Source organism: Staurois parvus, unplaced genomic scaffold (genome assembly GCF_062004578.1).
Source record: "Staurois parvus isolate SC_StPar_1 unplaced genomic scaffold, SC_StPar_1.0 ptg000048l, whole genome shotgun sequence".
Classification (NCBI taxonomy): domain Eukaryota; kingdom Metazoa; phylum Chordata; class Amphibia; order Anura; family Ranidae; genus Staurois; species Staurois parvus.
Window position 1 is genome coordinate 529,800 of NW_028317844.1, and position 26,662 is coordinate 556,461.

The 26,662-nt window shown below is 39.6% G+C and overlaps 1 long non-coding RNA gene and 1 pseudogene across 2 annotated transcripts in view; one reads left to right on the top strand and one right to left on the bottom strand.

The window, feature by feature from the left end:
• Positions 1 to 1,271: 1,271 nt before the first annotated feature.
• LOC149470281 (uncharacterized) lies at positions 1,272 to 8,774 on the top strand. Its single transcript, XR_016308854.1, has 2 exons — positions 1,272 to 1,461; positions 8,122 to 8,774. It is a non-coding gene; the product is annotated as an uncharacterized LOC149470281 (long non-coding RNA).
• Positions 8,775 to 14,476: 5,702 nt separating this feature from the next.
• LOC149470282 (tubulin epsilon chain-like) overlaps positions 14,477 to 26,662 on the bottom strand; it is a 40,902-nt pseudogene continuing 28,716 nt past the window's right edge. Inside the window, exons 9-12 of the transcript XR_016308853.1 lie at positions 23,026 to 23,166; positions 19,375 to 19,515; positions 16,636 to 16,810; positions 14,477 to 16,507 (exon numbers count right to left, since the gene is read on the bottom strand). The product of XR_016308853.1 is annotated as a tubulin epsilon chain-like (transcript). The remainder of the gene's footprint in view (positions 16,508 to 16,635; positions 16,811 to 19,374; positions 19,516 to 23,025; positions 23,167 to 26,662) is intronic.

Sequence of the window (26,662 nt, forward strand, 5' to 3'; positions counted from 1 at the left end):
GACCTAGAAATATTGCTAGGAGTTCCACATTCACTCTGTATGCAGGTGTGTATTTACCACAAGGCATTTGCATAGGGCGGCATTTTTCAGGGGGGCAGCAGAAGGGACACACACGGCATGGGAACCTGGTGGGTTCTGAGACATGCTGTGGGTTTCATGACGGTGTATGCACAGCTCGTCTCGTTCCTGGGGATGTCTGGAGCTGTGAAGGGAGTGTCTTTCTTTGTCGCTCACCATGGGGTATGGTGGCTGGTGTATGGGGGGCAGTGGTAGTGGAAGGCTCGGGTGAAGGGCAGGGGTGTTCTTGCTCAATGTCAGGCTCTTTCTGTGGGGGGGGTGGCACCAATTGTTGTGTTGCCTAGGGCAGCACAAAACCTAAATACACCACTGTCTGTATGGACTCTGACCTAGCTTCCCTAAGGCATTAAAAAGAAATTTCTTCATACATATGACTTTGGCCTTTTATAAACGTACATACTTAAACCTAGTCTGGTTTACCTCCCAAAATAAGCCTTGTATACCCTGAAAAGACTTGCAGCCCAGGAAGAGATGACAGTAGCTGGAGAGGGTTTAACTGTGGAGATGAGAATCTTGCACATTTTAGTACAGGTTTAAATGCAGTATTTCTCATATAGATAAAAGTGTACATATGATTGGAAAGCTTCCTACTTTAGCTGATGGTCATGGCAGTGCTTATGGAACGCACAATATATGCTGGGATAAAATATCAAGCAAGAATGTGCAATTCTCCAGGATTTTATACAGAATTACATTTCTGGTCAATTATTTGTGTATAGTATTTAAAATAAAAATGTCATGAGACAAATATGGTTGCTGTCCTTATGACACTGCTAGTTTCCTGGCTGCCATGCTAATTCTCTGGCTTTAAAACACCGTAAAGAGGCTATATATTGTTATTAAGAACATAGTTTCATACAAAGATCTTCTCTCTATTTGTTAGGTATTTGGGTTCTTGGTAGATGCCACTAGGTTGAATTACACACCAGCCTGTTGGCCCTTTTTGGAACTTAGTCCAAGAGTTCCAAAGTCTTCCACTTTTGCTCTAAACACCACAGTGAAATCAGAAATAAGTAGAAGTCGCCCCACTAAATCTTGAAAGAGAAACACCCAGGAATGCGGGGGAAGCTCTCACCTGGAGTGAACAGTATTATAAGCAGTGGGTGACCCAGCACACTGCTGTCCACCCTTAAGCTGAAATGTCAGTTTGTTGGATAACTCACTTTAAATTTACTATGCTTCGTTCTAGTATACAAAATTCTACCACTTGTTTGGAAAAAGAAGTGCCTTGTCCAGGCAACTCAATGGAGTCCATGTTCTAAAACATGTGGCATGGGGATCTCAGTCAGAGTTACCAATGAAAACAGCAAATGTGAAATGACAAAAGAAAGCAGACTATGCTACCTACGACCATGTAATACTACTCTGCTCAGTGCAATAAAGGTAAGCACATATGAAATTCCTTTTTAGGTTGTCAAGTTGAATGTTTTAAATATATAAATGCATTTTAAATTAAAACAGTTGTGGAAATTTACAAGTTATACCACAATAAATCCAAGAGCTCAAATTGTGGCCATGTAATTAACTTTTTTGCTATGCACCACTTGGCTGCTAAGTACTCTTCTCAGTAGGACTCAAACCTATATGGAATTTGTGCGGATGCTACATCAATAGAATATCATATAGGTTGCCAGAATGACATTGCTAATGAATATAAATTGGCTTACTGAAGCCCCACCATCTTCTATTCCAATATCTTGTCAGCTAAGGAGGTAACCTAATAAATGAAAAAGCTTAGCTCTTTCTGCCTCTGCAGGTAGATGTATTCACACAGGCAGTGTTCAGGTTAAACTGAAATATCCAATCTGTTTAGTTGTTATTGGAATGGCCAGGAATATACAGTTGTGTTCAAATTAATAGCAGTGTGTTGAAAAAAGTGAATAAAGCTCAAAATCCTTATAATAGCTTTTATTTCCATACACACAAATGCATTGGGAACATTACACATTCTATTCCAAATCAAAACATGAAGAAAAATATATCAAATTTGTGTTGTTCCTCTAAAAAATTGAAGAAAAGTGAATATTAGACTGTTCAAAAAATAGCAGTGTTTGTATTCTTCTTTACAAACTCAAACATTCACTTTATAAACTGAAAAATGTTTGAAGATTTTGCTTTCCTTTGAATCACTTAATGAATATTTAGTTGTATAAGCACTGTTTCTGAGAACTGCTGTACATCCGTGTTGCATGGAGTCAACCAACTTCTGGCACCTGTGAACAGGTATTCCAGCCCAGGATGATTGGACTACATTCCACAGTTCTTCTCTATTTCTTGGTTTTGCCTCAGAAACTGCATTTTTGATGTCACCCCACAAGTTTTCTATTGGATTAAGATCCGGGGATTGGGCTGGCCACTCCATAACGTCAATCTTGTTGGTCTGGAACCAAGATGTTGCACGTTTACTGGTGTGTTTGGGGTCGTTGTCTTGTTGGAACACCCATTTCAAGGGCATTTCCTCTTCAGCATAAGGCAGCATGACCTCTTCAAGTATTCTGATGTATTCAAACTGATCCATGATCCCTGGTATGCGATAAATAGGCCCAACACCATAGTAGGAGAAACATCCCCATATCATGATGCTTGTGCAACCATGCTTCACTGTCTTCACAGTGTACTGTGGCTTGAATTCAGTGTTTGGGGGTCGTCTGACAAACTGTCTCCGGCCACTAGACCCAAAAAGAACAATCTTACTTTCATCAGTCCACAAAATGTTGCGCCATTTCTCTATAGGCCAGTCAATGTGCTCTTTGGCAAATTGTAACCTCTTCAGCACATGTCTTTTCTTCAACAGTGGTACTTTGCGGGGGCTTCTTGCAGATAGCGTGGCTTCACATAGGCGTCTTCTAATTGTAACAGTACTCACAGGTAACTTTACACCTTCTTTGATCTTCCTGGAGCTGATTGTTGGCGGAGTCCTTGCCATTTTGGCTATTCTTCTATCCATTCGAATGGTAGTTTTTCCCTTTCTTCCACGTCTTTCAGGTATTGGTTGCCATTTTAAAGCATTTGCGATCATTTTATCTGAGCAGCCTATCATTTTCTGCACTTCTTTATGTTTTCCCCTCTCCAATCAACTTTTTAATCAAGGTGCGCTGTTCTTCTGAACAATGTCTGGAACGACCCATTTTCCTCAGAATTTCAGAGAGAAATGCACTGTAACCAGCATGTACTACATTTGCTGCCTTCCTTCCTTAAATAAGGGCAATAATTGCCACCTGTTTTTCAAAAAATGAATGACCTCACTAGTAGAACTCCACACTGCTATTATTTTGAACATGCCCCTTTCAATTAGTGATTCAATTACACAGAATCAGCAGCATGCATGTCATGACTGGTGGGTCTGTTGGATTTCTATTACTCTACTACACCTGCTAGTAAATTATTTGCCATGTAGAAATATCATTTCTACCAAAAACAGTGATTGATCAGGTTAGTGATGTCTGACTGCTATTATTTTGAACACAACTGTATATGCTATGCAGCCCCATAGAACACAAGAACACTGGCACTGGAAAGGAGTATTAAAGCATGTATAGTCCTAAATAGAACAAAAATCTAATACATTGCAGTTTTACATTCCTTATATGTATTTGTTTTCTTTCTAGTTATTTTCCATTTAATTTCACCTGGTGATCCTGAGAGTAATACACTTTCTGTACAAAGGTGAAAACTCACTGTAATGTAACTATGTAAGAGCAGCATTGTCACCCTGTGACAAGATTTGTCTTGGAACTACAGGACAATTATATCTCCATAATATAGGGGGTTGTTCTATAGTCCACAGAGAGCGAAAACTGAAATCAGGAAGTAATCTGCTCACTGGATTTCTCGCAGGATCAACAGGTATCAAACAGATCTAACAAATAGTTTTCAATGGTATATTTAACAGACCAAAAAAGGAGCAAATTACAGAAGTTATTGTTAGGGTTTACATATTATTATACAGGATTTATAGAGCGCCAACACTTTGCGCAGTGCTTTACAACATGAGGGCAGACAGTACAGTCACAATTCAATACAGGAGGAATCAGAGGGTCGTACTCGTTAGAGCTTATAATTCAGGATTTAAGACAAGCCTAATGCTTGGTACCCATGGTCCAAATATCAGCCACTATTGGCTGGTTCAACAGAAACCGGCCGACATTCGGCCCATGTGTACAGGAGCCTGTCCAGCTGCTGTAGAATGGGCATGCCAGAAAAACATCTGCTGATCGACATCTGATCAATGCTGGCAGCCAATTGCTGCGAGCGCTGACTGGTGTGTTTTGGTGGAGAGGAGGTGCCCCTGTCAAAACACAATAGCTCAGTGGGGAGATTGCTGTACTAACATCACATAGTTAGTACAGGGACCTCCTTGCGAGCTCCTCTTAGTGTGTATCGGGCAGAAAAATAAAAAATGGTTTTACCAAAGCGATCTCTGAGAAAGGGTGAATGCTGTGGGGTTAGGAAGCGGGGAGAAAATTAAATTATTGTATTTTAATTTAAACAAGATAAAAGTAAATAGATTGTACACATTCCATACGATGAATGATCTTCAAGTGCTTTCTACTCCATAATGGTTTTTTTCTTGTTGAAAAGTCTGCTTTAATATATTCACAGAGGTGTTAAAGGACAGTCTGGTTGATTTGCACAAATGCATCTGTGGCTGACAATTGTATATCAAAACAGACATGTTAGGGTTTATTTAGTAAAGGCAAAAATACTGTGCACTTTGCAAGTGTAGTTGCTCCATAGGTTAGTTGAAGTAAAGCTTCACTTTACAAAGAATACCTAATCACATGCAAATAAAAAAAAACAAAAAAAAAACCAGCATTTTTACTTGCATATGATTGGATGATGGAAGCAAACAGCTTCCCCTTGAAGAGTGCAACTACACTTGGAAAGTGTACAGTGTATCTGCCTTTAGTAAATCAACTATGTTACAGTATGTCTATTAGGAAAGTACCTAGTTGTTTATCTTACTGAAAACATAAGAGATTCCAGTTCTTGAATAAGTTTTACATAGACGTAAGAATTTACTGATGTGTACAGTATACTCAGGATCTTGTTAAAAAGATCCTGAGTAAAATGTTCCATAAAGACCTCGTGTAAATGTATATAAGCGTAAAGTTTTCTTTATTTCCAGTATTGCAAACATAAAATTTTCTATTTTTGCTTTACGACTCCATATTCATCACTCTATTCCTGATCTGTCTGCAGCTGTGTGTATGGTTCTATAGATACAATATATAGATATACATACACACACACACTGCTCCAAAAAATTAAAGGAACACTTTTTAATCAGAGTATAGCATCAAGTCAATTAAATTCCTGGGCTATTGATCTGGTCAGTCAAGTAGCAGAGGGGGTTGTTAATCAGTTTCAGCTGCTTTAGTGGTAATGAAATTAACAACAGGTGTACTAGATGGGCAACAATGACACGACCCCCAAAACAGGAATGGTTTTACAGGTGGAAGCACTTAAATGTTTTTCCCTACTCATCTTTTTTGACTGTGTTTCACTAGGTTAGCATTTGGCTAGGGTCAGTGTCACTACTGGTAGCATGAGGCAATACCTGGACCCTACAGCAGTTACACAGGCAGTCCAACTCCTCCAGGATGGCACATCAATGTGTCCCCCAGTACATTCTCAAGAGCATGGAGGAGATTCCAGGAGACAGGGAGTTACTCTAGGAGAGCTGGACAGGGTCATAGAAGGTCCTTAACCCATCGGCAGGACTGGTATCTGCTCCGTTGTGCAAGGAGGAACAGGATGAGCACTGCCAGAGCCCTAAAAACGATCTCCAGCAGGCCACTTGTGTGAATGTCTTTGACCAAACAATCAGGAACAGACTTTATTAGGGTGCCTCAGGGCCCGACGTCCTCTAGTGGGCCCTGTGCTCACTGCCTGTCACCATAGAGCTCGATTGGCATTTGCCATTGAACACCAGAATTGGCAGGTCCACCACTGGCGACCTGTGCTTTTTCACAGATGAGAGCAAGTTCACCCTGAGCACATGACAGACGGGAAAGAGACTGGAGAAGCCGAGGAGAACGTTATGCTGCCTGGAACATGCAAACTCCAGGCAGGTGGTACCTTGGTTGGGATTGGAACCAACAACCCCAGTACCAGCAGGCGGAAGTGCTGTTTTGGTGGTGGTGGGTCAGCGATGGTCTGGGGAGGCACATCCATGCAGGCACGCACAGACCTCTACAGGCTAGACAATAGCATTCTGACTGCCATTAGGTATCAGGATGAAATCCTTGGACCCACTATCAGACCCTACGCTGATGCAGTGGGTCCTGGGTTCCTCCTGGTGTACGACAGTGCCCGGCCTCATGTGGTAAGAGTATGCAGGCAGTTCCAGGAGGATGAAGGAATTGATACCATTGAATGGCCCCCACATTTGCGTGACCTAAATCCAATAGAAAACCTCTTGGATATCATGTTTCGGTCCACCACCAGGTTGCACCTCAGACTGTCCAGGAGCTCAGTGATGCCCTGGTCCAGATCTGGGAGGAAATGCCCCAGGACACCATCTTTCATCTCATTAGGAGCATGCTGCAACATTGTCAGGCATGCATACAAGCACATAAACTACTGAGTACCATCTGAAGTTGCTAAAATTTCAACAAAATGGACTAGCCTGCTACATCATTTTTTCACTTTGCATTTCGGGGAGTCTTTGAATTCAGTCCGCAGTAGGTTGATTATTTTCATCAAACGATGGGGCATCCTTTTGTTTCTAACATTACCCAGTCCATATCAGTATAGATATCCAGCATGATATTTTTCCCCATTGAGATCTGATGTGTTTTCAAAGTATTCCTTTAATTTTTGTTGAGCATTATATAACAATGCATCTATATCCACATCCGTTAAAAAAAAAAAACCAACACGCAGAAGAGGCCTTACACAGTGCTATACAATGAAAAATAACTCTACACAGAAACAAGCATATACATAAGGAGGAGAAATAGACCCAACAATTATATGTATGCAAAACACAATAGGGAGACAATTGGTTACATAGTAATTAATAAAGTAGAGAGAAAATTTCAGTTTTCCAGATGTGGGTTTAAAAAAAAAAAAATCTTGTTGCTATGCATGGAATGTTATGCGTGAAGAGGACATTAGTAGTACAATGGAGGAGCAGAGAAAGTGTGCTTTAGGAAGCATATGTGAAGATCAGAAATATGGGCCGGGGAGGCGTTGTGAAGTGTAGAAGGCAAAGGATAGTAAATTATATTCCTGGGAGGAATAGAAAAGTCTTATGCAGACCTAATGATTGATAATAGAGTTTAGGGTATTGTTAGTGGACTAGGAGGAGGACATTGCAGTTGTCAAGGCAAGAGGTTATGAGAGTGTGGACAAGAACTTTGTTGGTCTCTTGAGGAAGGTGCAGCCATGCTGCAGATGTTACAGAAGTGATAGTGAAATATGAACCAAGGGCAACACCAAGACAGCAATGAAGAAGACCTTGAAAGAATGGTACAGCAAATAAGAAGACAACAAAAGTGTCTTAAATGGCAAGTAATCAAAACTGTAAAATACAGAGGAAAGTTTAAAGTGATTGTAAAGGCTCGATTAAAAAAAATAAATAAATAAATACATGTCACACTTCCCTGCTCTCTGCAATGGTTTTGCACAATGCAGCCCTGATCCTTCTCTTCCCAGGTCCCCCATTAGTGCTCCTGGGAATTGCCCCTCACCCAGTGCCCCCATAGCAAGCCGATTTCCATGGGGGCACTCATGTGGGCTTGATCTCAAGCAGACTCTATGTGTGCCCTGACAGTGTGGCTCGGCGGTGCCCCCCCCCACCTCCTCGCTGGCTGTGACTGACAGCAGTGGGAGTCAACGAGGAAGGAAAAAGCTGAGAAAGAGATTGGGCTCAGGTAAGCATAAAGGGGGCTGGGGAGTAGCTGCATGCAGAGGGTTTTTTACTTTAATGCACAGAATTAAGGTAAACAATAAAAAACATCTGCCTTAAGAATCACTTTTAGAAGCAGGTATAAATATAAATAATGGGTATGCTTTGTGTGTTGTATTATTTTTTAGATTCCAAAAGGAAAAACATGTCAGCCTACATTTCAAGAACCTCAACCAGTGAAATTGACGTTATCGGAGTGTTCAACAGGAAGGAGTTATAGACCCACTTATTGTGGTGTGTGCACAGATCGGAGATGTTGCATCCCCAACAAGTCTAAAATGATAACAGTCCAATTCCACTGTCAAAATGAAGGCTCCTTCAGTTGGAAAATGATGTGGATCACATCTTGTGTTTGTCAGAAGACCTGTATTAACCCAGGAGACATATTTGCTCATCTTAAAATTTTGTGAGTAGTAGTTTAGCAGATTGGTTACAAAATGGTCACACTTTACACTGAAGCCATAATCTAGAAATGATCAGGAAATATATAATAAACTATGCACCCAAATCACTTTCAGAAACAAATGCTAAAACACACAAGATATTATAGTAGGAAATCACCTGCAAGATTCTTATTAGAAGGTACAATAATTTATATAGAAAATAGGGGCATTAGTGACAAGAATTCTAGGGAAAGTTTACATTTAAAACAAAGTTTTAATTCCCATAAGAATATACTATTCATAGTATTTACACTCTTTCTTGCCTCAACAAACCCAATTTGAATAATAAAAGGTTTTATTCACTCAAAATTATTTTGATAAAAAAATTACAAAATTAATTTTCTATGGAATTTGTGTTTAGTTTTATTTAGAATTGCCCAGAAACCTGCTATGCATGGGACCTGTATATGCATAGTACATATCTCAACCCACTACTATCCTAGATAATAGATAATCCTCATTTTAAATGTGTGACTATGAAACATACGCATGTGGCTGAGACTTTATAAGCACGTTAGATAAATACAGTAATGTATATACCAGATCTTAAAATTAAAAGAATTCTTTATTAAATAAAAATGTATATGTATGTAAATACAAATCGTAAATACAAATCATGCATGACAGATCTTTAAAACTGCAGCCTGGCCTCTCAACCCTATTTTTAAAACAATTGCCAAGGACCGAATGTGGGGTATGCACAAAGACTTAACACAGTCCTAAAATAAACTTCAAATCATACACGTGGCTGCGACTTTATACGCACCTGCGTACAAGCAACCTGCATACAAAATCCTAAAATCATAAGATTTAAAATATACAGCAAATATAGCACAGCTAATCAAGCAAGGTTTTTATAGCCCTTGTAAATATAGCTTGTGAAAGAATATACCATGATCCTTGATGCCTCTAGAGGCGCTGACAGACTGAATGAAAATTTTGGGAAAAACTACATAAGGGTTGATTTACTAAAACTACATGGTGCAAAATCTGGTGCAGCCCTGCATAGAAACCAAACAGCTTCCAGGCCTTAAATTGAACAAGCTGAAGTTAGACATTGATTGGCTACCATGCACAGCTGTACCACTCTCCAGTTTTAGAAAATCAACCCCATAGAATCCAATTGTTGCAGAACCTTGTGACAGCAGTAGTGGTGTTAGGTAGGCTTCTGTGGGGGTTAGGTGAAGGCATCGCTCTATAAATTTTAACACTCATGGCTCATGGTCCCCTTGGTCTTTGTATCATATAATATACCATATGCACCGCTAAGGAAGACAACTGTTTGAAATGTGGCAATTATCCCTGAATAATGTATTTGTAAAGCAACCTATATTGAGAATTAATGAGACATATGGGAAAAAAAATAGTGATATATTCTTTCCCAAGCTATTTTTACAAGGATTATAAAATCTTTGCTTGATTAGCCATGATACACTATATTGCCAAAACTATTGGGACGCCTGCCTTTACACGCACATGCACTTTAATGGCATCCCAGTCTTAGTCCGTAGGGTTCAATATTGAGTTGTACCACCCTTTGCAGCTATAACAGCTTCAACTCTTCTGGGAAGGCTGTCCACAAGGTTTAGAAGCATGTCTATGGGAATGTTTGACCATCCTTCCAGAATCGCATTTGTGAGGTCAGGCACTGATGTCGGACGAGAAGGCTTGGCTTGCAGTCTCCACTCTAATTCATCCGAAAGGTGTTCTATCGGGTTGAGATAAGGACTCTGGGCAGGCCAGTCAAGTTCTTCTACCCCAAACTCACTCATCCATGTCTTTGTGAACCTTGCTTTGTGCACTGGTGCAGTCATGTTGGAACAGGAAGGGGCCATCCCCAAACTGTTCCCACAAAGTTGGGAGCATGAAATTGTCCAGAATGTCTTGGTATGCTGACACCTTAAGAGTTCCCTTTACTGGAACTAAGGGGCCAAGCCCAACCTCTTTAAAACAACCCCACACCATAATCCCTCCTTCACCAAACTTTACATTTGGTACAATGCCGTCATGCAAGTACCGTTCCACTGGCAACCCAAACATGTCCATAAGATTGCCAGACAGAGAAGCGGGATTCATCACTCCAGAGACCACATCTCCACTGCTCTAGAGTCCAGTGGCGGTGTGCTTTACACCACTGCATCCGATGCTTTGCATTGCACTTGGTGATGTAAGGCTTGGATGCAGCTGCTCAGCCATGGACACCCATTCTATGAAGCTCTCTACGCACTGTTGTTGTGCTAATTTGAAGGTCACACAAAGTTTGGAGGTTTTTAGCTATTGACTGTGCAAACAGTTGGCAACTTCTGCACACTGTGCTCTTCAGCATGCACAGACCCTGCTTTGTCATTTCACGTGGCCTACCACTTGGTGGCTGCATTACTGTTGTTCCCAGTTGCTTCCACTTTGTTGTAATACCACTAACAGTTGACTGTGGAATATCTAGTAGCAAGGAAATTTCATGGATGGACTTATTGCACAGGTGGCAACCTATCATGGTACCATGGTTGAATTCACTGAGCTCTTGAGAGTGACCCATTCATTCACAAATGTTTGTAGAAGCAGTCTGCATGCCTAGGTGCTTGATTTTATACACCTGTGCCTATGGAGGTGATTGGAACACCCAAACCCATGATTTAGAAGGGTGTCCCAATACTTTTGGCCATATAGTGTGTGTGAATATATATACACATACATACACTATAGATTCTTCTGATTTTAAGATTTTGTATGCACGTTTCTGTATTTATCTAAGTTTGCAATGAAGTCCCAGCCACATGTGTATGCTTTGAAGTCAAAGTTACTGCAATCAGTCCTTGGCAATCATTTTAAAAAACAAAAGGTTTGTGAGGCCAGGCTGCATGTTTAAAAAGGACTGTCTAACACTATTTGTATTTAAATTTATAACAAGTTTTGATTATAATTATATGTATAAAAATGAAAACATTATAAGCATCTTACACTTTCTGAAAAACGTATCCTCCTAACTGCTGAAAACCTGGGGAAATTAATATTTTTCTTAAGCTGGGTAGACACTATAACAATATAGAAGGAAAAATTCAGTACGACGAACGATCGTTCGATTTTCATATAGTGTGTATACAACTTTCGACGTCCAATTCAGACTTTCCAAACGAAAATTTCTGAAGGGACAAACTAGTGATTTTCATTTAATGTGTACTGTGTTCGTACAAGAAAAATAGGATACGAATGACTGCGTATGATCAGAAACAATAGACAACATTAATCTACGCTACATTTCTACGTCAAAACAATGAAAAAGCCTTTGTCGTTTGAGAATTTTCATACAATTAGTACCATCCTCGGGTTCGACTTGCTGTGAATCGTTGACACGATTTTCTTATAGTGTGTACACAGCTTAACTGTAGTACAATGTTAATCCTGTGCATTGGATACTTTTAGGCTGTACAGTTAATTTGAAATGTAGTTGAGAGCAGTGGGTGCAGACACAAGATTTTAAAAGTACTCTACTGGAATTACCCTCCTCTTTCATGGAAAGGAAAGTAGTTGAAACTGCTATTTAGTTATCTATTTATGTTCTCATGCTGCTTTTTAGTTATTTTTAAAAAATATCAACAATGTCAATTTGGATTCACATATGGCACCCACTGTTGATAAATACTAGTTTAATACGGTCACCATTCAGATATGAATACACTACTAAGTTCAAGAGCATGCTGGAGTACAGCATCGTGTCATATTCATGTGACAGCTGGTAGAGTCAATACATGTAGAAATGAATGATCCACTGGGAAGCAAGCAGAGCTTCTCTGCAGTTTCCCGGCAGCTTCTGGCAGTTTGCTTGATTAACTCAGTAGGAGTAAAATGCTTTTAATGGCCAAGTTTTGACTTTCCTCATGTCTGACATGCATTGTGTGTGCAATATATAAATCATCTATATTTAATATTATATGACAAATAGTCTTCTTCAATTATTAAATAGGTTTATAGTTGAAGTTAAAGCAGAATTCCAATTAAACTCTAACTACTTTTAAAAATGCTTCCTCTCCCCTCCCAACACCTATTCTGACTACCCTGTATAAGAAGAGATCTGCATACTTACCTATTTTCAGGCCACTTCCATCAGGTCAAATTATATTCTGTGTCGACCAGCAGCAGAATGGGGATGGAGAAAACGCTCGACAATGGTTAGTATTGCCTGAGCAGCGACATCCCATTGGCTCATCCATTGTCGGCGCTCCCTCCCCTGCCACTGGCACAACCTGACAAAGAAGAGTAGATCACATCACTGGAGCGGCCTGAAAATAGGTAATTAAACAGATCTTTTTTACACAGGTTAGTCAGAATGTCCATGTTTAATTAGTCTTATAGATTCACATATTGCATTGTTATCTTGGATGTCGCTCCATTTCCTCAAATTGAACCTTTCCAAAACTGAGCTCCTAATTTTCCCCCCAGCCTGTGCCCCCCACCCCACCCTCTCCATCACGACCAACAATGCCACCATCACTCCCACCCCGCAAGCCAAAGTCCTAGGTGCCACTCTTGACTCAAACCTGTCCTTCCAACCCCATGTCCAATCGTTGGCAAACTCATGCAGACTCCACCTCCGCAACATCTCCAAAATACGTTCGTACCTAACCCCAGACACTACTAAACAGCTCGTTCACTCCCTTATTATCTCACGACTCGACTACTGCAACTCCCTCCTCATCACAGACTATCCCGGCTTCAGTCTATCCTGAACTCAGCGGCCAGACTCATCCACCTTACCAACCGTTCCTCTTCTGCCACCCCCCTCTGTCATTCCCTCTACTGCCTTCCGATTGCCCAATGCATTAAATTCAAACTACTAACACTGACATACAAAGCCATTCATAACGCTGCCCCAAACTACCTCACCGACCCGATACCCAAATACCACCCTACCCGTAATCTTCGCTCCTCACAAGACCTCCTACTTTCTAGCTCCCTGGTCTCCACCTCCCACGCCCAACTGCAGGACTTCCCCCATCCTCTGGAACTCTCTACCCCAATCCATCAGACTGTCACCTTCCCTCCTCACCTTCAGGCGCACCCTGAAAACCCACCTCTTCAGGGAAGCCTACCCCACCCTCACCTAATTGCTGATCTACACTCCTCTTACTACTCCATCCCCCACAGCCACTTCCTCCTGTACCACTATCCCCTCCCTCCTAGATTGTAAGCTCGAAAGAGTAAGTCCCTCGAACCCATCATGTTTTGTCTTGTTACTGTATTGTCTCATGTACTGTCCCCCACTATAATGTACAGCGCTGAGCAAACCTTTTGGCGCTATATAATGTATAATAATAATCTTTGAGTGGGAGGTGCAGCATTATATTTTTTTCTTTTTTATAGTTGTGTTGGTTGTGGGAACATAATTACATTGCTAGCAGCCAATACCTTTTAGCATATTTTACATGGTGCACAATATATATTTTATAAATTGTTAGAGGCGTGGGATACATTCACTTTACTTTTAAGAGTAGTTAGGGTGTGACCAGAATTCTACTTCAAAGGCTATAGCTTAGCTTAGCTAGAAAACACCTAATGAAATATGGGAGCTACCAATGTTGGCCTGCTTCTGAAAAGGCTAGCTATTTAGTTCTGACTGGTTTTAAAGTCATGGACCAAGGGCAAGCATGTTGCAAATAAAGAAGAACAGTCAGAATTCATTATTTTTTACCTGATACAGGACAGTAAATCAAAAGAATGAGAGCAAAAACATCACCATGACACCCAGGCCTAGTATTCCCAGGAGATGTCAGCTCCCATATTTGTTCTGGTAGTTCTTCTTAAAATACAAATTGATTAAACATATTTATTGTGTTAGTATATAATTTGTGAATTTGTTACTTATGTTCCTAAAGGTTACCATGGATTTTTAAGAAATAATCAATTGTAATAAACAAACAATATCCACGTATATAAAATTTATATTAAACAGCAAATAACTCTCTTTATGACCTCAAAATACCCCTTTAACAGGTCTAATTGCATTAATAAGAATATACAAAAGAGAAGACTCCTTAAAAATCAGTATATTCAATTATGTGAATTTATCAATAAAAATAAAGCTATTACATATTGTTTATAAATACAATCTTATTTGACAAAATTTAAATATAGTATTTTTTTTTTAAAACAGGTTTCAAAAATATATATATACAAATTGCATACAGAAAATGTACTTTTGTTTGTCATTAAATCTCACAAAGAGAATCCAGTTTGTACATGTGAAACTATTCAAAATGATCAGTACCTTTCACAATAGTGTGTTAAAAAATAATTGTAATTTAACTCAGTTGCAATATTAAGACATGATGTATTGTAAACTGAACCACCCAGCTCTCCTTAACTGATGGGTCTGACTGTGGGCAGCAAGCCAGATATCGATATACCTCTGTATTTTTCAAGCTTTGTGATGCTTCCTGTTGACCCCAAACCCTGTATGCAGCATTCCTGGAGTGGTAAACCATTACAATAATTGTTCTACTTTAAGCGTTGCTTGGCCCTGCATCTGACATCCGTGTACATACAAGTGTTCAGTAACATTCTACACTGAAAGTCCAGTATTTTATAGAAGCACCACCTGAAACATTCTGAACACCGCTTCCTTGCATGGGTAACTGTGAATACCCTACCGATACTTATCTTCCTGAAAAAATTAAATAAAACAAGCAACTATCTGAAACCCAACATATCTAAACCAAGATTAAAGAACGGAGACACAGTGGGGGGTTATTTACCAAAACTGCAGAGTGCAATATCTGGTGCAGCTCTCTATAGAAACCAATCGGCTTGCAGATTTTAATGCCAAAGCTTAATTTTACAAGCTGAAGTTAAAAGCTGATTGGCTATCATGCACAGCTGCACCAGATTCCGGAGTGCATCAGTTTTAGGCCCTATGCATACTAGCATTTTTTTTAAGCTCCTAGAAGCTGTTATTTGCATTTTTCTTTCTGCTCCTAGAAGCTAAATAGTGGTATCCTATGTGTCCATGCACACTACTTTAGGCTATGAGCATTTTTTGAGCTTCAGGATCTAGAAGCAGAAACAAAATTGCTTGTGTAGCGTTTTTCCAGCAGAAAAAAATGCTAAATGCTCATAAACGCTGCTAAATGCTACTAAAACACAGCTTTTTTTCTCCCTTCACCATGTACTGTAAGAACACTAATAAAACGCTAACACTCTGAAACGCTACTAAGAACCGCTATTATCAGCGGTGTTTATGCAGCATTTTTTCCAGCGTTTTTTGAGCTTACAAAAACCGCTAGTACGCATGGAGCCCTAGTAATTCTCCCCCACAGTTCGTACCTGCCGGTATGGCTGAATCCTATGGAAAAATGCATGTGTCCAACACAAAGCCTTTAAAGAATTAGGGCTCCGACACATGAGCAGTTGAAACAAATTCTGGTGTATTTCTCCCAGGAGCTCAGGTGCCGTGTATAGCTGCCTATAGACATGAATAGCTGTGCTCCCCTATACTCAGGTATGCGCCAGTACTTACATAAACACATGTAAAGGGTATAGGCACATTCAAAGAATAGAAAAAACAAACAAAAAAAGTTATAGACAGTTCACCGAAGTGCAAAAATAATCTCTCATTGTAGATGAAGTCCAATAGGCTGAATCTCCTTAAAACTATATTGCTGAGATTTATGTACCTCTCAGCTTCCGTTACTGGAGGCTCTCCTCTTTTTAAAAGAGGAGGAGTCATGCATGTTCCAATCTTCCTTACTGGAATTTGTCAAGTTAATAAAGGCAATCTCCTCATTTACATCCCTCAACTTTTACAGAGCATGCATGTTAATGCATCTGTATCAGATTACTCTGGTACATATGTATAAGACTTTCAATTGCAGAATTAAAAAAAAAAGAAATTGCAAAACGTAAGGATAGAAAATAAATGTCAAACTGCTATGTTAAGTCGAGGAGGGTTTGGCATATATAACCCTTTGGTGGCATCCAGTTGGTTGTACTCTTCTATTAATGAGGATAATGATGTTAGAGCCTCTGAAAAACAGCTCTGCTCCATGCCGTCAACTTGTAGGTAATGGTGAAGATGAGCCTGCAAAAATGAAAAGTTTATCAGAAATTAACCCTGTAAAAAACGTGTTTATATACGCCTAGCATACACTGCAGAAAAAAAAAAAACTTTAAAAAACAAACACACACTATATGGATTGTTAAATGTACCTTCTTTCTGTACAGCCTAATAAACCTCTCTCTGAGGTCTATAAATGCTGGTTTCACACATGTGTTATTGGCTATTGCCAACAATGAATGGGAATGGCCAACTGGTGGGACAGAACACATCCCAGTTTTCCACCCTTCTTGGTTCCAAGAGACGAACTGTAGTGAGGGTTTCAGCCTGAATAAAAAAAAAAAAAAATATCTATATACATACATAAACACACACACAACTTTCATGCATTTTTTGTTTTTTTAATAGATGGCATCTAAAGTCGTCAATCACAACAGACTTTTCCATCTGGACCAAAAATCATTGAAATCTACTAAAAGACTGCCAAAAATGTTATACTAGGTTTAAACAACTATTTTAAAGCGTAGTAGACACCTGTGTGCTTTCATGTGCATTTTGCAGCACAAAAAAATGAATGTGTCATGAAAATACATTGATTCCAATGAGGCTATTCACATCTGCATGCTCTGTTGTAACAAATGAAGCATGTCTGATATGATATGCATTTACCTGCAGTTTCTATCCTGTTGAGAGTCTATGGAAGTGCATGAAAACTCATAAAAATGCATGAAAAAATACATGCAAAATGCACTAAAAGAAAAATACATGACAGTAGGAGCAGAGACATGTGAATGGGGCCTAGAGAAAATGAAAAAAATGTGTTAAATGTGAAGGAATTCAACATGTTTGGGCTTTATACAAATAACTGAACTCTAGGGTAATGTTAATTTAAAAGGGAACACAAAACAGGGCATCTGAATCCATTGCATTGGCAATTCGAACTGAGCATATAATGAAAAAATTGATAAGTAGAGTCTACCTTCAGGAAAACCTGCAACAATGAATGGATCCACAGATATGGGGAGTTGTGTTTATATGTAAATCTCTACTCTTCCAGTATAAGTTGACCTTGCTCCTTACTGGACATACAAATGGGCCAACAAGCAGTCCTTTTGCAGCTTTTCCAGTCACATGCAGATCCTACAAAATCCAGAGCCCCTCTTAGTGATCTCTGCTTTCTGGATATCTACTACATCCTTCTGACTATGAGCCAGCAGGGGTCAAATGATCTATCAGCAGGCCTGGACATTGCTGCTTGGGTATACTAGGTGTACACAATAGCTCTAAAAACATTTCTATTTGCATAGCCACTTCATAGTGGCGGTGGAGTCACTGGAACTGCCAACAGTTGTAAAAAAAGGTGCAAGCGGTCAGCTTATGCTGTTACTTACAAGCTGAAGCTCTTGGTAACTATTCCCACAGACTTATTCCAGATATTTGGGTTTGGGTTGCCAACCACTCATTTTCACAGAGGAGAGGGTTTGTTAGAAAACAAAAACAAAAAAAAAAAACCCATTTGCTGCCATCCAATTATGTCCTTTTCACCTGGTCAAGAAAGGAGCCTGCACAGCTGAAATAATGTCAGGAGGCTCAATCTCATAGATCTTTGTCTCTACCCCTCCAACCAAACTGCTTGCTCTGCCAGCACCGCTAAAAGGATTTTAGGAGGCTTCTTATATCCATTCTCAGCCCATTTCTCTGCCCAGGAAAAACATTTGCAGGCAGTAAATTCTAGCAAGCATGTATGTGTCCCTTGTGCTTTGCAAAATTGTGCAAGTATGTTGTGCTACATTCTATATTGTGTGTTCTTTGTCATGGACTCTGGCAATGTAAGTAATCCCCATTTTATTCTTAATAAATATGTGTAACAGGGACTTAAGATAATGAGATAAGCAGTGATTTCTGGCATTGAAAGTTGCACAGGACTTCATGATAACCATCCTGTGTGATGCATTGTTTATGACGTCTACACTCATAGTTTGTTTCAATTTACAGTTCATACCACTCTTTGAAATAGTATTTTGAGGAATGTGACAGCTGAGCCAGGGTGTGCTTTGGTTATAAGAACAATACTGGCATCAGTCAAACAGATCAAACTTAAGATCCGGGAGTGATTTCCCAGAGTAGTCATACTGCATTTTTACACGGCCCTTAGAAAAATACTTGTGCTTTGTTCACTTAGTGCAAACTAACGGGTTTGATGTAATCCTCATCCAGCATACATGTGCATTTTTTTCACTCGTGCCGCTGCCAGCCTTCCAGTCCATAACCTGTGTAAAGTACAACTCCAGTGCCATGTAGCTCACACAGGATTGTACTTGCACTCCCAGTGACTAAACAGGATGGTTGGGTAGTGAAAAGAAGGCAAGAATGTCTTTTTGCTGTAATGAAACGTGCTGATCATGGGTGTAATACTTTGCAGGCTCCTGTTACAAAAAAAAAAAAAAAAATGCACATTTTTAAACATGCAAAAAGTGTGCATTTATTATTTTATAGTAGAGGGTGAATGTAGCCTTTAAATCGGAACTTCACTCCTCGGATTGATTTCATATTCATACCTCTGTGGCCTTTTGGTTTGATGTAGCCGTCTTATTTGTACATGTGGCTTCAACTTTACTCCTAAAATTTCGTCTGCCCCTTTAGAATGCAAAAACAAGTCAGGGCTGAACAAATGAAAAAAACTCTACAGCTGTCAGCTTTTTTTTAGCTTTAAAAATTGTGAAAGCTGGATGTATATGTTGCTTGGATTCTCCAAAATGCTTGTTGACTCCTACATAAGTCTGACGCACAACACAATGCAAATTCTAGCACAAAATGTCTATGTGATTAGGGTCCTTGTGGGGTTTACACCAGAGAACTTTTTATTTTCGGAGGTGTTAGTTTACACCAACCTTTCAATATTCCTGCGAACATCAGAAATATGAACGTTTCCTCTCACCATCAAAGCACAGGCAAGGTAAAGATTATGCTTCGGGTCAGCTCGAATTAACTGATGATCTTTGTTAAAGGCATCAGAGAACATTTGGTCCAACCTGTGCAAAAACATGTAATAACAGTAAATGCAGTGTTTTGCTATATTCTCAAAATGGCAGCAAAATACTGTAATGTATAAACATTCATTTAACTTGTTCTGTTATATGTGCCCTCTGGAAATGTTCCCAATGTTTAGAGCAATTGTTCAGTGCAGTCTTTTCCTGTTTTATGCATAAGGACTCTTATGGCATATCAATTTGCCAGTAGGGGGCCTGGTTAAAAGAAACTTGTCATGAGAAAATCACAGAGGCTGTTGTTGCTGACCACTTTCTTTTTGAAAAAACAAGTTGCCCAGTTGTTGTGCTGATGAAACATATAGAGATAAGAAATTCTGGCATTTTTCCTAAATTCCTTTTTAGTAAGTTTGTTCCTGGTCAGTGACTCAAATTTTTGATGCCAGACAGTCATTCAATTGTCTGTAATGTTTTTACAACAGCAACCACTATAGGCCTCTAATGACAGGGTCACTTTAAAAAGCTTAAATCTCACTAAGGAAGATCGTAAGCTGGCCAAACATGATCCACTTTCTTTCATTCAACCAGACGGTTTAACAAAAGAAAATGAATCAATTCTTCCATCCATACACATGAAATTGCATTCTTACAGCCGGGAGGCTTCCAGGCTGCCAGAATATACTCATCAGCACCACCTGCTGAAGCATGCGGCACTGATCAAGCAAACATTTTCCAATAGGCTGGTTGTACAGAAGTTAGTCGAGAGATCGACTTCTGTACAAACAGCTTGCACATGGATTAAAATTTGGACAGTCCCTGCTGAAATGGATGAATTTCAATCCATCTATGGCCAGCTGAAGCATATACTGTTCAGTAAGAAGGGTAGTACCTAATTTTCAATTTACCTTCGTAACAATGCTTGGAAAGGAAGCACACTAAACAAAATATCACACTCATATAATTTTGATTGTGTGTGACAAACAGGCCAGACTCCTAAAGGAAACTCAATAAACGCCAAAGTGACCAAAATATGAAAAGCCCAAAAAATGCACACACAGTAAACTCAATAAATTCAGACTCCCTACTATGTAAACCTGTTCTATAAAAAACAAAACTTTCTTTTCATGAAAAATTTTCAGGCAAATCTTAGCGTTTTTTTTCCCCCATAGTCTTAAATAGAAAACACCTGAACAGTAGAAATAAGTGTTTTTTCAAGCATTTCTTCAGGCGGTTTCAGCTCAAACAGCAACTATTTCTATTAGCCACAGCAAAAACACCTATAATATTTGCATATCTGCTAAAAAAAAAAAAAAACGCTCAAAAACGCTGTAAAATAACACTTGAAGAAAATGCCTGAAAAAAGCTCAGCTCAGTGTGAATGTATTTTGTATTATAAGTGCACATTGTATTCTGTAAATTGTCCTGTTTAAAAGGACACTAAAATTATGATTCCGGTACAAAGCATTGAAAAGTTATTTTTAAAAAAAAAAGCGCAAAATTTTAAATAAATGTATTTAATTTCTAAAGTGAAACATGTAAATATATATGTTAAAAGGTGTAAAAATATTAACGAACAAAGCAAACAAAAAAAGTTTTAATTACTAAAAGTTTATAAAATGGAAATGAACAAAAAAAAAAAAAATCAGAAGGAAAATAGTTAAATGGAGAAGGAGAATAAGGAGTTAATTATGGCTGATTAGAGTATATTAAGGGTTAATAAGGGTTAAACAGAGGACCATTTAAAGTAAAAGAAACACACACACACACTGATAAATGCAACAGGAAAAAACTTTGCAACGTTTTATTTTACCTTTAAAAGTCTAATTTCCAGATCGAGCTGTCACAGCTGCCATCTAGGGATTGCAAGAGAGCTGTGACATGACAGAGGGAGCTACACTGCATCCAGAAAGTATTGACAGCGCTTAACTTTTGCCACATTTTGTTTCAGCCTTATTCAAAATGGATTAACGTAAATTACAAACTACAAACAATACCCCATGATAGCGTGAAAGAAGTTCATTTTGAAATCTTTGCAATTTATTAAAAATAAAAATACATAAGTAGTTGCAGTCTTTGCTCAATACTTTGTTGAATCACCTTTGCACCAATTACAGCCTCAAGCCATTTTGAGTATGATGCTACAAGCTTGGCACACCTATTTTTGGACAATTTCTCCCATTCTTCTTTTCAGTACCTCTCAAGTTCCATCAGGTTGGATGGGGAGCATCGGGTGCACAGCCGGTTTTAGATTTCTCCAGAGATGTTCAATCGGGTTGAAGTCTGGGCTCTAGATGGACCACTCCAGGACATTCATAGAGTTGGGCTGTGTGTTTGGGGTCATTGTCCTGGTGAAAGATGAATCGTCGCCCCCATCTAAGGTCCAGAGCGCTCTGGAACAGGTTTTCATCAAGGATGTCTCTGTATATTGCTGCATTCATCTTTCCTTCAATCCTGACTAGTCTCCCAGTTCCTGCTGCTGAAAAACATCCCCATAGCATGATGCTGCCACCACCATGCTTCACTGTAGGGATGGTATTGGCCAGGTGGTGAGCGGTGCCTGGTTTCCTCTAGACATGACACTTGGAATTCAGGCCAAAGAGTTCAATCTTTGTTTCATCAGACCAGAGCGTTTTGTTTCTCATGGTCTGAGAGTCCCTCAGGTGCCTTTTGGCAAATTCCAGACGGGCTGCCATTTGCCTTTTACTGAGGAGTGGCTTCCGTCTGGCCACTCTACCATACAGGCCTGATTGGTGGAGTGCTGCAGAGATGGTTGTTCTTCTGGAAGGTTCTCTCTCCACAGAGAAATGCTGGCGCTCTTTCAAAGTGACCATTGGGCTTAGTTACTTCCTTGGCTAAGGCCCTTCTCCTTCGATCGCTCATTTTGGCCGGATGGCCCGCTCTAGGAAGATTCCTGGTGGTTCCAAACTTCTTCCATTTATGGATGATGGAGGCAACTGTGCTCCTTGGGACCTTCAATGCTGCAGACATTTTTCTGTACCCTTCCCCAGATCTGTGCCTTGCTACAATCCTGTCTCGGAGTTCTACAGACAGACAATTCCTTGGACTGCATAGCTTGGTTTGTGCTCTGACATGCACTGTTAACTGTGGGACCTTATATAGACAGGTTTATGCCTTTCCTAATCATGCCCAATCAACTGAATTTTCCACAAGTGGACTCCAAGCAACTTGTGGAAACAGCTCAAGGATGATCAGTGGGAACAGGATGCACCAGAGCTCAATTTTGAGTGTCATGGCAAAGGCTGTGAACACTTATGTACATGTGTTTTTTTTTATTTTTAATAAATTTCAAAGATTTCAAAATTAACTTCTTTCACGTTGTCATTATGGGGTATTGTTTGTAGAATGTTGAGGAAAAAAATTAATTTAATCAATTTTGGAATAAGGCTGTAACATAAAATTGGCAAAAGTTAAGCGCTGTGAATACTTTCTGGATGCACTATATAAAGATCTTAGAACAACTGCTATACACGGTTATACAGCACAACAAGAGGAATGGCACAGGTCAATGTACAGCCTTAGCCTCAGAGCCCTCACCTTCGTGTAGGTATATTCACATCAGCAAGTGTATAAAGAGGAGTTACGCTGGAGGTCAAATAATGCAAATGAGGGAATGGGACCAAGTTCATGGTGATCTCATTCAAATCCATATTAAGCTGCCCTTCAAATCTTGCAGAGCTGGGAGGAAAACAAACACATTAAATGTAATCTTCCGTCTCCTGCACAGCTTCTTATTCAGCTACTTTTTAGAATTTGTCATGCAAATATAAAAGCAAATATAAATGTGTTTCAGTAACAAAAGAACAAATGGCAAACTTTCAAGAGCTTATGGCTCCTTCATCTGGCAGGATAACAGTGCTAAAGTACAACTCAACTAAAACATTTTTGTTTGAATAGAATTGGGAATGGCTAGGCTCTCCTGCAGCTTTTCATTGTGGTATCTATCTACCCTCTGGGGAAATTTACTCATTTTCTGCTCCAGAGATGACAGAAGAAGATTTACTAAAACAAAAAGAAATTGTATTTATTGTTTCCCCATAGTGACCAGAATAAACCATTCCGTTTATATTTTTTCCCCATAGTGACCAGTTAGGTTTTTTTAATTTTACCTTTATGTAAACATCTGTTTGGTGCTAATAGCAGAAACCTCGTTTTTTCTTCTTCAGTTGAATCAGTCCAAAGTAAGAGGAAATCCTACCCGTCATTGGGATAATCTCATTGTAACTGTCCTATGTGCGCAGAGACTTGTTTGTTAGGAACGCATATTGGGTTTCAAAAGCCACAGCTAGTAAACAGTGTGTAGAAGTGTTTTTCTTAAAAGAAAAATGTGTTACATGAAAAATACTGGGGTTGCCATTACTAACTTCATGCTAAAAGTAGACCTTTGTTAGTCACTTGTGGCTACAATACTTTAAGTCATTGACCGAGCGCAAGCATGCAGCAAGTAAAGACAGAGTGAGGTCAGAACATCTAATTTGCATATTTTATCTGAGTTAAACTGGCCATGCAGATTTTGTCTGGTTCAGCAGAGACCGCTTGAATTTTGATCCATGTACAGTAGGGTCAGGTTGGATTGACTTGTGGACAACTAGCCCGTTTGAAAAATTTCTAATGACCAACTCCACCAGTGCTGATCAATATATTCTGACTGGTGAGAAAGTCTCCCCATTGTCAGAATACATTAGCGCAGCAGGAGGGATTCCCCTATTCACCTTGATTAAGTGGATGGGGAAAATCAAATCAATTTTCTTTTATTCAACCATGTATAGCCAGCCTCAGTCACTTAAGGCCGGTCCACACTATAGAAACGCAGTCCAGATGCATTTTGATGTGTTTCGGTTAATCTTTTTCCCTTCTCAATTTAAATAGCGACATGTGTGTTCCAGTGCATTTTACCATGTTCCAGTACAGTTTTGTGCAGGAAAAATGCTGAAGTGCAGGAAGTACTTATGTGAACTATAACACTGACAACCATATAACCTACTTTCTGTGCATTTTGGATGCAGGGAAAAAAAGCACACTGAAAACGCATGTAGTGTAAACTGGCTCTTAGAAAGTACTGGAGAAAAAGGGTCAGCATTTGAACTATGGAACTGGAATCAGAAATACATTAGCAAATGCATTGTTGGAGTTTACAAATCATGACCACTTATGGCTCGTAGCTTAAATCAGGAGACAATACAGCAGAGAGGGTATTCATAGCATACAGATTAACAAACAGGTGAGGTGTCCAAAAGCAAGATACTACCAATTATACGCATTTCTAAAACTACATTAGTTACTATGCAAAAGGTGTTTAAATAGCTTTCCTATTGGAGTATGTCTAGTGAATAGTAATATTCTCCTAATTAAAAGGAAAAAAAACAACTAATTGTCTCCATGGTGTAACTTATTTTTGACATTCCAAAGTTTATCATGACCTTGAGTTGCCTCAAAGATATGGCCTTTCATGAAACCATCTATACAATTTATAAGCTCACAAAATCACAATCTTTAAAAGAAAGATATTTGAAGAGAGAAACATGGGGACTGCCATTGCTAAGCCCTTCAGAAATGCATGTTGCTTGTCATTCATGTTGACTCTTGCGTCAATACTTTGAATCACTGACCCTGAACAGCGGCACAGGTAAGGACTCCTGAGTTGCTTGATCTGCATACTTAATCTGGGTCAGTGACTTGGCAAACTGTTAAAACACAGGCAAAGGCTCACTTTATGCAATCTATTAGCTGTTCACAGTTCAAAGTAAAAAATTAATTACAAATATTTCATACTCAATGTGGACAAATTAATTAGGAATTTTGCATAAATATTTTTCTTCCTATCCTGATTTTTCTTATGTGTATGTTGTATAGATAATTTTAAATGGAGAAGGGGATCCAGAGTATTGAAAATAAACCGTGTGGATGATTTTCAGTCGTCATTTAAAGATTGCAGTTTACAGTCCTTAGACGTGGTGGCTTCATTTGTTTTGTTTTTTTGCTTTTTTTTTAGGATTTTACTCCTGTATTTTCACTTATGTATTGTGCCAATGGAGAGATAGCACTGTCACCCTAGAATAAAACTACAGAACACCTTTCCCTCTCCTCATCTTCCTAGCTGAGGGGGGGTGGCATTCAGTAGTCCGCAGAGCTGAATTGGACAGGGATGATAACATGATTTAACCACTTACCTACCGGGCACTTTTACCCCCTTCATGCCCAGGCCAATTTTCAGCTTTTAGTGCTGTCGCACTTTGAAGGGCAATTGCGCGGTCATGCAACACTGCACCCATATGAAAATTTTATAATTTTTTTCACACAAATAGAGCTTTCTTTTGGTGGTATTTAATCGCCACTGTGTGTTTTATTTTTTGCACTATAAACAAAAAAAAGAGCAAAAAAAAAATTGAAAAAAAAAATTATTTTTTTGTTTCTATTATAAAATTTAGCAAACAGGTAATTTTTCTCCTTCATTGATGTGCGTTGATGAGACTGAACTGATACGCAGCACTGATGAGGTGGCACAGATAAACAGCACTGATGGGCTGTACTGATGGGCATTGGTGAGGAGGCACGGAGGATGCTGCACCGATATGCAGCAATGATGGGCACTGATAGGCACTGCTGGGTGCAACTGCTCGGCACTGATGATCAGTGCTGATCTGCTCTGTGACAGTTGCCAGTTATCGGCAGTACTTTCCTTGTGACAGCGTGAGGAAAGTGCAGCTGATAACCGGCAACTGTATTTACATTGTGATCTGCTGTGTCAATCAGCTGTGTCTTCATGAGCTCCTGAACAGTCTGAGGTGCAACCTGGCGGGGATGGATGGACCGAAACATGATATCCCAAAGGTGTTCTATTGAATGAAGGTCAGGCGAGCGTGGGGGCCATTCAGTGGTATCAATTTCATAATCCTCCAGGAACTGCCTACTTACTCTCGCCACATGAGGCCGAGCATTTTTGTGCACCAGGAGGAGCCCAGGACCCAATTCACCAGTGTAGGGTCTGGCAATGGGTCCAAGGATTTCATCCTGATACCTAATGGCAGTCAGGGTGCCATTGTCTAGCCTGTAGAGGTCTGTGCGTTCCTCCATGGATATGCCTCCCCAGACCAGGCCTCCACAGCTTCTCCACACCTTTTCATGTCTGTCACATGTGCTCAGGGTGAACCTGCTTTCAACTGTGAAAAGCACA